Raw genomic sequence first — 13,133 nt, forward strand, 5'->3', positions numbered from 1 at the left:
CTATGTTCAAAAAGTTATCAAACTGTGCATACCCTTTGATCCAGCAGTGTTTCTACTGGGCTTCTACCCCAAAGAGATACTAAAGAAGGGAAAGGGCCCTGTATGTGCCAAAATGTTTGTGGCAGCCCTGTTTGTAGTGGCTAGAAGCTGGAAAATGAATGGATGCCCATCCATTGGAGAATGGTTGAATAAATTGTGGTATATGAACATTATGGAACATTATTGTTCTGTAAGGAATGACCAGCAGGATGAATACAAAGAGGACTGGTGAGACTTACGTGAACTGATGCTAAGTGAAATGAGCAGAACCAGGAGATCATTATATGCCTCAACGATACTGTTTGAGGATGTATTCTGATGGAAGTGGATCTCTTCGATAAAGAGAGATAATTCCGTTTCAATTGATCAAAGATGGACAGAAGCAGCTACACCCAAAGAAAGAACACTGGGAAATGAATATAAACTGCTTGCATTTTTATTTTTCTTCCTGGGTTATTTATACCTTCTGAATTCAATTCTCCCTGTGCAACAAGAAAACTGTTCGGTTCTGCACACATATATTGTATCAAGGATATACTGTAATCTATCAACATGTAAAGGACTGCTTGTCATCTAGGGGAGGGAGTGAAGGGAGGAAGGGGAAAAAATTGGAACAGAAGCAAATGCAAGGGATAATGCTGTAAAAAATTACCCTGGCATTGGTTCTATCAATAAAAAGTTATTTAAAAAAAAAAAAAAAAACAAAAAAGAACGAGGGCTGGGGTAGAAAAGCGGCTACCTGAGGATCAAGGTGATAGACAAGAGAGATGTGGGGGAGAAGAACAAAAAATTTGCAACTGATTGGAAATGTCAGCTGGAAGAGGAAGAGGAGTGGATGATGATACAGATGTTGTGCTGAAATTGACAGCGTGAGAGGATGGAAGGATGGCCTTGCCCTAAACCACACACACACACAAAAAAAGTAAAAGAACAGGTTGAAGGAGATACAGTGTGATCTCCTGGCAAAGATACATGTTGTGAAGAACAAAGACACATGTGGTAATCCAGCTATCCCTGCTTAACCCTGGATATTATACACTGTAGCATTCAGGATAAAATGGGAGGGTAGAGGAGGAGGAGAGGGCTCCTACATGCTGGTTATTTCCCAGGAGTCAATCAAACTCCCTTCTGGGAGCAGGGGGGAGTGGAGGATAGTGCCTGTAGCAGCCATGTGGCTCTGAAGGGTGGGGAAGGACTTGATGGGGAGGTATGGCCATTTTCTGGGCACCAGGGGGACTGCTATTGGGAGATCCTGAATATAATCACCATCATAATAAGTTAATTATTGTATAACCCCTACCTACTATAGGAGACATAGGGAACCCTGACTTTCAGCCGTAGGCAAGCCTATGCAAGTGACTGACAAATATTTTCTAAAATTCCTGATGTAAGAAAGTATAGAGTTGCTGGTGCTCCAGAAGGATGCTTCAGGAGTAAATGTCCCTCGAACTCAGAATTGTTTTGATGATTTCTCTTTACAGTAGATTCTGTGGTTAAATACTCTAACAACTTCTGTGTTTCTATACCAATCTTAGTATTACTAAACATGGCTTAGAGCCAGAATTGTGGGGTGTAAATAAGCCTTATTTCCCCAGACCCTAATTGCCATAAACTGATATATAGCTTTGTCTCACATAACCCTGTGGGAGTGCTCTCAACTGACTCCCAACCAAATGCTCTGCCACAGCAGTAGGTTTAGCAACTGTGCTAAACTCTTTACAATCATTGTCTCATTTGATCCTCACAATCACCTGGGCCGATAGGTACTGCTATTATCTCTGAATTCACAGATGTAAAAACTGAGGCAAACAGAGGTTTGAAGGGAAAGAGATACAAGAGAGACATACGCAGGAAAAAGGAGGGAGAGGGAAGGCGCATTTATATGGTATTTGCTACTATGTTGTGCTAAGCACTTTACATATATTATCTGTTTGATGCTAAGAGCAACTCTCTGAAGTAAGTGCTCTTTTTATCCTCATAACAGTTAAGGAAATTGAGGCAGAGCTGAAATTTGAACAGGTTTTCCTGAAACCAGGTCACTGCTCTGCCCACTCATCTTCCTAAATGTTTCTGTTCCTTTTCAGATGAGCTAATTAAAGGGGCCCAGTGGAGGGAGTGGGCAGAATGAGGTAGTCTTGGAGAGAAGCCCTGTTTATCACACTGGTTGAAGTGCTCTCCAGCCAAAGTCATTGCTTTTGATGGGGACTTCAAAAATATAAAAGTATATCCTTCAGGGGCACAGATGATACCCAAAGTCAGGCTTTGTCTTACTTTCACTAAAGAGTTATCCCCCTGACAGCACCCCATAAGATGGGGCAGGGACAGTTGGAGAAGGAACTCCAAGAGCAGAGATATTATCTTTGAGATCTTTGAGAAAGGGAAGAGAGAAAGGGGAGAAAGGGGAGGAGAAAAAATGATTTAAGAAGTGTGAGAGAAAGCAAGTAACCTGGAGAGACTATGATAATTGTTCTCTCCTTTCCCTGAAGATTGAGGGTGCCAGACAGAGTGAAAAGTAATGACTAATTTTAGGTCCCTCCCTACAATTTGGGGTATTGGTGATGTAAAAGCTAGTGACTCTGTAAAGAGCTAAAGAAGCCAAAATGAGGTGTCATCTCTTTGCTGTTCATGTGCTGTTCATGTGCATCCCCTTTCAGAAAGGGGATCCTACTAAGTTAACTGAGGAATCCAGCCCTTCCTTGAAAGGAATCATAGACTAAACCCTTGTTAAACAGCGGGAACTGAGTTACAGAGATTAGCCCAACTCCCTATATGAGATATATGTGTAAAGTCTCTCTGCTAGTCTTTTCCTAGACAAGAATCTCTCCTCTGAATAAGTTTTAATTCAGCTGATGCATAATAGATTCTGCTGCAGCCCTTTACATTTATTTTCTGCTTCGAAAGTGTTTCTTGTAAACAAAACTGGCTTCTAATCCAGTCAGCTTTCTTTTTCCCTTTTATGGGAGAGCTCATCCCATTCACATTCGTAGTTAAAATTACTAACTGCATTTCTCACCATTCCATTTTTCCCAGATTGTACTTTTCATTTTCCTTTTCCCCTTTCCCTCCTCACCAGTGTTTTGCTTCTGAACAACACCTCAATCTGCCTTCCTCTTTTTCTGTCCCTCCCCTTTTTCTTATCCTCCTCCTCCTCTTCCTCTTCCTCCTCCTCTTCCTCCTCCTCCTCCTCTTCCTCTGTTTTCTGTTTTCTCTTCAAAAGAATTCTTTTTTTTTTAAATAACTTTTTATTGACAGAATCCATGCCAGGGTAATTTTTTACAACATTATCCCTTGTACTCACTTCTTTTCCAATTTTTCCCTTCCCTCCCTCCACCCCCTCCCCCAGATGGCAAGCACTCCTATACATGTTAAATAGGTTACAGTATATCCTAGATACAATGTATGTGTGCAGAACCGAACAGTTCTCTTGTTGCACAGGGAGAATTAGATTCAGAAGGTATAAATAACCCGGGAAGAAAAACAAAAATGCAAGCAGTTAATATTCATTTCGCAGTGTTCTTTCTTTGGGTGTAACTGCTTCTGTCCATCTTTGATCAATTGAAACTGAATTAGATCTCTTTATCAAAGAGATCCACTTCCATCAGGATACATCCTCATACAGTATCATTGTTGAGGTATATAATGATCTCCTGGTTCTGCTCATTTCACTTAGCATCGGCTCTTATAAGTCTCACCAGTCCTCTCTGTATTTATCCTGCTGGTCATTTCTTACAGAACAATAATATTTCATAACATTCATATACCACAATTTACTCAACCATTCTCCAATTGATGGACATCCATTTATTTTCCAGCTTCTAGCCACTACAAACAGGGCTGCCACAAACATTCTGGCACATACAGGTTCCTTTCCCTTCGTTAGTATCTCTTTGGGGTATAAGCCCAGTAAAAACACTGCTGGATCAAAGGGTATGCACAGTTTGATAAGTTTTTGAGCATAGTTCCAAATTGCTCTCCAGAATAGCTGGATATATTCACAATTCCACCAACAATGTATCAGTGTCCCTGTTTTCCCACATCCCCTCCAACATTCCCCATTATCTTTCCCTGTCATTCTAGCCAATCTGACAAGTGTATCTCAGAGTTGTCTTAATTTGCATTTCTCTCATTAATAATGATTTGGAGCATATTTTCATATGGCTATGAATAGTTTTAATTTCTTCATCTGAGAATTGTCTATTCATATCCTTTGATCTTCAATAGAATTCTTCCAAGAGAGTCCTTTACGCTGGAGACCATATCTCCCTTTGAGACTTCATCTGGAGTGTTTTGCCTTTAGTGTGCTCAGTGTTTGAGGTCTATTCTTCCCGCTCTCCATAATAGTTATCTATAATCAGAGCTCTTTTTGCTTTTTAGCTCATTTTTAAAGATTGAGGTCTACTTCTAGGACAAAGGAGAAAATGTCCTGAGCTTTCTCTTCAAGGGGATAGGAGCTGGTGCTACTGGCTTCCTTCCCATGCTAGGTGGGCACAGCCAAGTTGCACTTGTCATGCTGGGTTCAGGGATGTCACTATTTGCCTTCTGTAGTTACATTAGACTTCTCACAGCTAATCTGCTTATTCATTGGCTTCTGAACCAGAACACGGTAGCCAGTACTGCTATATTTTGTCTAAGAGCCTCCTACTAGATACCCTACATGGGGCCTCGCTGCCCTGGGCCTCCCTGTATTGAGCCTTCATTGGGGCGTGTCATTCCCAGCCTAACTGAGACCTCTCCTGAAGTCTTTCTAAGATATCTTCTTCTGGAAATTCGTTAGACTCCTAATGTCTGTGGGTTCTGTCATGCCAAAAGCAGACGCCTGATCTGGTGTTGATTCTGAGGGAAGCCAGCAAGAGCTCAGGCAGAGTCTTACCTCCTCTCCCCCATTTTGGCTCCATCCTCCCTCAATAAGTTTTATAAAAGGGAAGGTTAATGGCACTTTCAAGAGTCACTTGGACACAAAATATCAGACTTTGAGCAGATCTGAAGATTTGTATTTTTTTTGTTTCTTTTAGTTTGTTTTTTTTAATAGCAAAAAATTATATTAGAAAATGTCTAAACAAATTGAGGTAATCAACGTGTTAGAATATTGTGCCATGAAAACCAGTGGATTGGAGAAATTCAGAGAACCATGAGGATTTGTAAATAAATGGACATAGATTAGAGGGAGCAATGCCAAGAAAGTCTATATTTACTGTGACTCGCTTAAATACTCAGCCTGTTTGGTGATCTCTTCAATTTGAAGTTCCTTTCAACAATGTACATATCTGTCTGTCTGTGCATTCTGTGCAAGTATGGCCTATGTCTCACCTAAGTTCACCCCAGAGGATCCATCCAATATGATGGGGTCACCAGAGAGAACAAGAGAGGGAAACAAAAAGTGAGAAAGACAGATCAAGAGAACAGAGAGACAGAGACAGAGAGGGAATATAGTGTAAGCAAGAAACAGAGAGAGGTGGCAGGACAGAGAAAGAGAAATTTTCACTTCTCCATGAGTGAATTAATTAAATGCAGGTTTTGGACATTTAATTTAGCTGCTCTTAGCGATTGCCAACACTGGAGGGATATATTTGTGCATTTTTTGATATTTACCACAATCCACTTATCTTCAATCAGAAGGGAGAAACCTATGGTTTAATATTGCATTGCTTGGTTTTTAAGATTGACTTTTGGCATACCAATGGCAAGCCAAGAAAGCCATGTCAAAAATTCAACACGCCAGGGAAAAACGTCAATAATCTGACATGCTAAGAAATGCATGTCCAAAATGCAACATGCAAATGACATGCCAAGAAAAACATATCAATAATTCAAAACACCAAATGCTAGCACTCCTATAATATCTCTACAAAATTTTCATTTGAAGGTGGTCTCTTCTGCTTTTCAATTTAAAAGCAACTTCTAAAATTTCTCCTTCATGATTTTTCTTAGATTCTATGTATTTAAAACCATGGCATCACCCCCTAGTAATTTTCTGGGCTCCAGAAATGCTCTATTTCTCACTTTTTTCTATATCTAGCTTTCCATCTCCCTCCTCATTATATTACAGTGTTCTCATAGTAGCATGTCCATGACTTTCTGTGAATAAGTTGATGAATAACCAATGATTTAGGGTTAGATTAAAGAGAGATGAGTGGTAAAAACAAAAAAAGAGAGAGAATGAGGAATAGAGTCTGAAAGAAAAAGAGAAAGAGCCAAATAGAAAGACTGATAGAGAAAGTGAGAAAATATCAGAAAGCAAGCCATAGTGAGATAGAGAGACAGAGAGAGAAATAGACAGAAACATGGAGTGGTGGGAAGCCAGAGAATAAGGGAGTCAAGAAAGAGAGAGAGAAAAAAAGAGTAATTCAGAAAAAGAGACATAGAAAGAAAGACAGAGCCAGGGAGAGCAAACAAGAAAGAAGCAGAATGAGAGAAAAGGAGATAGAATGTGAGAGAACGAGAGAGAGAGAGAGAGAGAGAGAGAGAGAGGAGAGAAAGAAAGAAAGAAAGAAAGAAGGAAGGAAGGAAGGAAGGAAGGAAGGAAGGAAGGAAGGAAGGAAGGAAGGAAGGAAAGAAAGAAAGAAAGAAAGAAAGAAGAAAGAAGAAGGAAGGAAGGAAGGAAGGAAAGAAAGAAAGAAAGAAAGAAAGAAAAAAGAAAGAAAGAAAAAGAAAGAAAGAAAGAAAGAAAGAAAGAAGGAAGTAAAAAAATCAGACATAAAAACAGAAAAAGAGAGGAACAGAGTAAGAAGGAAAGAGACAGACTGTGAAAGAGAGAAAGAAGGTTTAAAAAAAGAAATAAATAAAAAAGAGAGAGAAAAGAAACAGTGAAAAAGAGGGAAAGATAGAATTAAAGAGATCGTACTATTCTCTCTAAAATGTAATCTTCTCTTGTTGGGGTTTCCTTGGGATCTCAAGGCAGCCTTAGTTTCAGTTCAGAAATCACCCTGAATGCAGCCAGGTATTAAAGTCCAAATCTTTTATTGTATCCTTCAAAGTCTTGTCTCCTTTCCTGTGGCCTGGTTAGCTTTCTTATAGTCCAGATCTTTTTACTATCTCCTTCCTGGGGCTGGACAGCTTTCTGGAGAACCTTTCAGTCTGGCCTTGGTTCCAAGAGCTTGAGTTCCCACTTGCCTTCTCTGGCTTCTGAATCTCCCTGACTTGCAAGGGTTTTTGCTTCAGCCTCCAGCCACAACAAAGGTTGAAGATGGAATGAATCTGTCTCAGCCCCTGAGAGCTTCTAGTGCGCTTTTCCTTTCTGGCCCTGAGAGCTTCTCCTTATATGCCCCATACTGAGTGTACACCAATCTTTATATCACTAGGAAACCATTATTTGTTGTAGGATTAAATAAATGCTAAACTAGATTTAACCATTGTCTCCTCAATTCCACTTAGTACCTTGTTTCAAGGCCCATAACAAGACACAGGGAGAGAGAGGGAGGGACAGAGAAAGTGCCACAATAGCAACTGAGTCAGAGAATGAGCCAGACCAAGCCAGAGAGACCAGAAACCGAATGTGCCAGAGGGAGAGTGAGAGAGACAAAGCAAGGGTGAGAAAGAGACAGAGGCAGAGGCTAGCTAGAAATAGAGTAAACCTGAGTGAGAAGGAGAGAGTGAATGTGACAGTGGGAGAGAGGAAGAAAGTCAGAGAGTGAGAAAGAAAAATAAACCAAGAGAGATAGAGAGCAACAGAGAAGGGAGCCAGAGTGAGTTAGAAAAAGAGCAAATTGGAGGCACAAAGAGTCAGAGAGAGCAAGCCAGAGCTAGAAAAAAAAGGAGAGAAAGAAAGTGCCAGAGGGAGAAAGAGAGATCCAGATAATGAGAGAGAGAATGAATAGGAAAAAAAGAAACAGAGGGTTAGATAAACAGAAAGAAGACACAGTGACTGATATAAATACAACAAGCCAAAGAGAACTGATATTGAGAGAGAGACAGATAGACAGACACACAGAGGGGGAGGGGGAACAGAGAAAGAGAGAGAGATAGGCAGAGATTGTCAGAGAATGAGAGTGAAAAAGATAGGAAGAAAGAGAGAGTCAGAGAAACAGAAAATGAAAGAGAATAATAAAAAGGGTCTGAGAAAAAGAGAGAAAGAAACCAACAGACATAAATAAACTATGACAGAGAATATCATAGGGAGCCAGATAGGGTAGGGGGCGGGGAAGGTGAGAAAAAGAGAAAGAAATAGAGAAAGGCAGAAAGAAATAGGAAAAAAAGAGAGACAGAAAGAGAGATAGAGAGAGAAAATTGTGAGGGATGTAGAAGACTATTATGTGATGACCAAGTTAGCATACTGGATATTGTAGAATCAGCTGGAGTCAGGATAAGCAAAAGTCCTTGGTCTTTATTCTTTGTCTTTAGGGGTAGGATTGAATTGGATGGAAGCAGAATCTCCACAACCTCTCCTCCTCATCCTCAACCCAGAAATGACCCTGGCTAGTCTTACTCCATCCCCTAGTTTCTCCTACACTTCTCTGTATATACCAATTATTGAGCAAGCAGAGAATAGTGAGAAGGGCCATTTTCCAAGCATATGCTTATATAATATTGTCCAATCGGTAATTAGCCTTAAGTGCTTGGTTGTCCAATCTCAGTGCATTAACTCAACAGTTTCAGACCTTTATATCTCCTGCTTTCTTTTGTTTTAGAATACAGATGGTCATGCCATCCCTGATTTCTCAGGGAGGTGAGAACCCCAAAAAGGAGGTGAGCATGCCCTCTCTGACTTCTCAGGAAAGGAGTTGAAAGCACTAAAAAGGAGATGATCATGCCCTCCCTGACATCTCAAGAAGGGAGGTGAAAAACACCAAAAGGAAGAGGTGATTGCTAGAGGGTTTCTGGGCTAAAGGGTCTTATTAGAAACAGGTATGCACAAACCCTACAGCATGGGAGGCATTACACAAGCACATAGCAATAACACACAGGCTATTAATGGTGACTATCCCCACAGCCAGTGCAAGCTCAATGTGGTGTAACAAACATGAATTGTACATGCAAGTAGTGATATAACAAACAATATGAATCAACGTGGTGTTGTAAAAGATTTCCAGAAGTCCTAGGAGGGTATGTAAACAACAGTCACACATATGCCTTCTTCAGCAGCCAAGAGATAGTCCAAAACCAATCTATTGTCCATTGCTTCACATGTCATGGAATCCAATGATCCCCGCAAGTTTTTAAAGTCCTGCAAGTCTTTTTATGTGTTAGGGAATCCAATGATTCCAGCAGATTTTGAAGTCCTTCAACAGTCTTATCATTTCTCAGAAAATCCAATGATTATCCTGAGGGTTTTCAAGTCCTACAACAGTCTTATCATGTCTCTGAGAAGCCAATGATCCCTGAAGGTTTTCAAGTCCTACAACAATCTTATCATGTCTCAGAAAATCCAATGATTCCTGAGGGTTTTGAAGTCCAACAATTTTTGATGTCCACGAGTCAAACGCTATAACTGCCAGGCTCTTTCAATGGTGGCCACAATCAGAAAAGGAACCACCTGATGTTTCTTGGGTCTTCTCTCTCCAATGGACAAGGCGAATACACCTCATTGGCACCCATATGATTCCTTCTTCATCTGTGGAGATACAAGCAAACCCTCTCCCCCAAGCAGTTAACCTTTCTGGTCCCTTCCATTCATTACTTTCTGAGTCTCTCCACATCACCTGGCAATTATCTAAAGATAGTGGAACTATTCGTACTGGATCCTGCCCTTCCAGTGGATTATAAAACCTGTCTGCCAGAGCCAGTGCATCTTTGTCAAAAATCAAGAAGTTAATAGTATAAAGAACTAGATTTAGAAATTCTCTAGGGTTACCCTTTCTTTTGTTTTTGGAGGAGTGTCTTAATGTGTCTGTCTCTCCTCTCCACTTTTGCCTGTTCTTGACGATTAAAGGGTACGCCAGTGTGTGTAAAATCTTATACTATGCACAAAAGTGTACAAAATATTTAGAAGGACATGCAGGTCGATTGTCTGTTTTTATTGCTTGTGGCACACCCAAAATTGCAAATGCCTATATAAGGAATTCAGTGACTACTCAGGCTATCTCTTTTGTTGCTGGTATTGCAAAAGTGAATCCTGAAAAGGTGTCTACCACAATATGGATAAAAGACAGACAACCAAAAGATTTATAATGAGTCACATCCATTTGCCAAAGTTCATTGGATCTCAAACCACAAGCATTCTTCCCTGGAGGCAATGTAGGAGCATGAAAAGGAAGGCAAGCTGTACAGGCTTTTACTATGTTCCTAGATTCCTCACTTGTTATTCCAAATTGTAAACATAAAGCTTGAGCAACCTGATGATATTTAAAATGAGATTCCTGATCTCAAGGGAATTAATGAAAAAAAAATCAAATGAAGGTGGCCTAGCTGTACCTGATCTAAAATTATATTATAAAGCAGCAGTCACCAAAACCATTTGGTATTGGCTAAGAAATAGATTAGTTGATCAGTGGAAAAGGTTAGGTTCACAAGACAGAATAGTCAACTATAGCAATCTAGTGTTTGACAAACCCAAAGATCCTAACTTTTGGGATAAGAATTCATTATTTGATAAAAACTTCTGGGATAACTGAAAATTAGTATGGCAGAAATTAGGCATGGACCCACACTTAACACTGTATACCAAGATAAGATCAAAATGGGTCCATGATCTAGGCATAAAGAATGAAATTATAAATAAATTAGAGGACATAGGATAGTTTATCTCTCAGACTTGTGAAGGAGAAAGAAATTTGTGACCAAAGATGAACTAGAGACTATTACTGATCACAAAATAGAAAATTTTGATTACATCAAATTAAAAAGCCTTTGTACAAACAAAACTAATGCAAACAAGATTAGAAGGGAAGCAACAAACTGGGAAAATATCTTCACAGTTAAAGGTTCTGATAAAGACCTCATTTCCAAAATATATAGAGAACTGACTCAAATTTATAAGAAATCAAGCCATTCTCCAATTGATAAATGGCCAAAGGATATGAACAGACAAATTTCAGATGACGAAATTGAAACTATTGCCACTCATATGAAAGAGTGTTCCAAATCACTATTGATCAGAGAAATGCATATTAAGAGAACTCTGAGATACCATTACATACCTGTCAGATTGGCTAAGATGACAGGAAAAAATAATGATGAATGTTGGAGGGGATGCGGGAAAACTGGGACACTGATGCATTGTTGGTGGAGTTGTGAATGAATCCAACTATTCTGGAGAGCAATCTGGAATTATGCCTAAAAAGTTATCAAACTATGCATACCCTTTGATGCAGCAGTGTTACTTCTGGGCTTATATCCCAAAGAAATGCTAAAGAAGGGAAAGGGACCTGTATGTGCCACAATGTTTGTGGCAGCCCTGTTTGTAGTGGGTAGAAACTGGAAATTGAATGGATGCCCATAAATTGGAGAATGGCTGGGTAAATTGTGGTATATGAATGTTATGGAATATTATTGTTCTGTAAGAAATGACCAGCAGGATGAATACAGAGAGGTTTGGAGAGACTTACAGGAACTGATGCTAAGTGAAATGAGCAGAACCAGGAGATCATTATACACTTCAACAATGATATTGTATGAGGATGTATTCTGATGGAAGTGGATTTCTTTGACAAAGAGACCTAACTCAGTTTCAATTGATAAATGATGGACAGAAGCAGCTACATCCAAAGAAAGAACACTGGGAAATGAATGTGAACTATTTGCATTTTTGTTTTTCTTCCTGGGTTATTTTTACCTTCTGAATCCAATTCTCCCTGTGCAACAAGAGAACTGTTTGGTTCTGCAAATATATATTATATCTAGGATATACTGCAACATATTTAACATATAAAGGACTGCTTGCCATCTAGGGGAGGGGGTGGAGGGAGGGAGGGGAAAAATCGGAACAGAAGCGAGTGCAAGGGATAATGTTGTAAAAAAAAAAAATTACCCTGGCATGGATTCTGTCAATAAAAAGTTATTATAAAATAAAATTAAAAAAAAAAAAAAAAGAAAGCAATTCCACTTGGATGAATTAGATTATTTCTAGAAGCATCTTCCTGTCTTAGACTTCATTTATTCTAGTGAAGGGTTGTTTATTTATTAATCTATTTTTGGCAAAAATAATTGGATTCTCTTAGTGGTTTGTTGTTTGTATTCAGGAATCTTGCACAATTTTGTTGTGTTATAATTATTATAATTATAATAGTCATAATTTCCTAAAAAAAAAAAAATGAGATTTCTGGGATTCTTGAAATAAAGGAGTATTGGTCAAGCATAGTTAGAAGACTATCTGCCTTTGAATTACCATCAAAAATAGGACCTGGAAGTCCAGTATGAGAGTGGACATGCGAGATATAAATCTTACCTGGATGCTTTCTCACTTGCTCTTGAAGTTCCTTAAAGAGCTGATTTATATTAGAGGCTACAAATTTTATTTGGGCTGTGGCAATTCTTTGTACCACACCTACTGAACAGGCCGAATCAGATATTATATTTATATGTCCTGGATAATAAGTAAGAGCTAAAATGATTGCATACAATTCATTCTGCCGAGTGGACTGAAAAGGAGTTCTGACTACTCTATAGTTAAGTCATGAGAGTATACAGCACAAATATTATATTTGGATGCATCTGTAAAGATAGTAGGTCCTTTAAGAGGAATTTTAGAAACTTTTTCTTCAAGAATCCATTGGCAATTATGTAATAATCTGATTATCTTTAATGGAGAACCGTGTGTAAAATTTGGAGCCATGGCTAATAGAATTTGCCACTCTGGGATGGTTTCACAGCATACATTAATTTGTGCATTAGTATAAAAGGTGTATATCTTGTCAGGTCTTATCCCAGATAATTGTACTGCTTAATGGCTTTTAATAAAATTCTAGCCACAAGCACTGGGTAAGGAGTAAGACTTTGGTCTGGTTATGCCAGGAGGTTCACCCACTCTATCACACTGTCTCCTTGATGAAGGACTTCTGTGGGTGCCTCTTGTGTAGCAAAAACTGATACCTCCAAGGGTTTTTGAGTGACTCTTTCAACCACATTGGATAAAGCCAGTTCAACGTCTCTCAAAGCCTCTTAAGCTTCTTTTGTAAGCTGGTGTGGTGAGTTTAAAGCACTGTCAGCCCTTAAAAAGTCAT

General features: G+C 39.2%; 1 long non-coding RNA gene across 1 annotated transcript in view; it reads left to right on the top strand.

Moving 5' to 3' along the window:
* LOC127564356 (uncharacterized) overlaps positions 1-13,133 on the top strand; it is a 177,595-nt gene that overhangs the window by 891 nt on the left and 163,571 nt on the right. The window lies entirely within an intron of this gene.

This window comes from Antechinus flavipes, chromosome 5, assembly GCF_016432865.1.
Source record: "Antechinus flavipes isolate AdamAnt ecotype Samford, QLD, Australia chromosome 5, AdamAnt_v2, whole genome shotgun sequence".
NCBI lineage: Eukaryota > Metazoa > Chordata > Mammalia > Dasyuromorphia > Dasyuridae > Antechinus > Antechinus flavipes.